General features: G+C 41.9%; 1 non-coding gene across 1 annotated transcript; it reads left to right on the forward strand.

The window, feature by feature from the left end:
- The first annotated feature begins 625 nt into the window (after nucleotides 1-625).
- LOC113833081 lies at nucleotides 626-758 on the forward strand. Its single transcript, XR_003480622.1, has one exon. It is a non-coding gene; the product is annotated as a small nucleolar RNA SNORA64/SNORA10 family (small nucleolar RNA).
- The last annotated feature ends 381 nt before the right edge of the window (nucleotides 759-1139 follow it).

Here is a 1139-nt window from a genome sequence, read left to right on the forward strand (position 1 = left end):
TCTTTTTTTTATTGTGAGATCAATATATTTTCTTGCTGGAACTCCAACATTTTCTTGGCCCTTTATGAAGCCCATAACCCTTGGTCTCTGATCCCAAGGAAGTAAATCAATAAAATCACTCAGTGACCAGCTGAGTGAGTCTGAGTTAAGGTTTTAATAGATTGAAACCTTCAAACTTAGAAAACTACAGAAACTTCTACTTAGGGAAAGAGCCAAATGGCAGACTACACCAGTGCAGCAGGAGGGCCTGGAGGAACTAGGGGCCCAGGATTAGGAGGCCATGGCAGCTTCCACAGAGGCTTTGGCAGTGGTCTCAGGGGCCATGGTCATGGTTGAGGTCAAGAGGTCAAGGTCAAGGCCAAGTCATGGAGGTAAAGCTGAAGACAAGGAATGGATCCCTGTCACCAAGCTGAGCCCCCTGATTAAGGACAAGAAGATCAAGTCCCCAGAGGAGATCTATCTGGTCTCCCTGCCCATTAAGGAATCTGAAATTATTGATTTTTTTCTGGGCACATCCCTAAAGGATGAGGTTCTAGAGATCATGCCAGTACAGAAGCAGACACGGGCTGGCCAGCGGACCAGGTTCATGGTATTAAGTTTGTTCTTTGGCAAGGTATATGTGTTTAAACTTTCACTATGCATAGTTACTCTAGATTTCACTGGTGTGACTTTCGGACCAGGAGAGAGAGAAATGAGTTCCTCAAGTGCCTTGGATTGACCTCACAGTGGCCTCTCTTTCCTAGAGGAGGACCACAGGTCCTAAAAAGAAAACTACAAAAATATACTTTTGATTCTAGCATTGTTGATTGCAAGTCATTATTTTCATAATGAAACAACATGAACATCTGCTTGCTGAGAGCATTCCTCATTAAAGGCAAAACTTTATCATATATATATATATATATATATATATATATATATATGGAGAGAGAGAGAGAGAGAGAGAGAGAGAGAGAGAGAGAGAGAGAGAGAGAGAGAGAGAGAGAGAAAAGCACCTCTCCTAAGATTTATACCTTAGGCTATTAGAAAAATTTTTAGGCTACTGGGTGATGTCCCCAGAGGACTATCCTCAAGCTCCTGGGAGTTGTGAAAAAAACATAGGTTTTGAACTTGTAATAATTGAGCACCAATATTGAAGT

Source organism: Cricetulus griseus (assembly GCF_003668045.3).
Source record: "Cricetulus griseus strain 17A/GY chromosome 1 unlocalized genomic scaffold, alternate assembly CriGri-PICRH-1.0 chr1_1, whole genome shotgun sequence".
NCBI classification, from domain to species: Eukaryota; Metazoa; Chordata; class Mammalia; order Rodentia; family Cricetidae; genus Cricetulus; species Cricetulus griseus.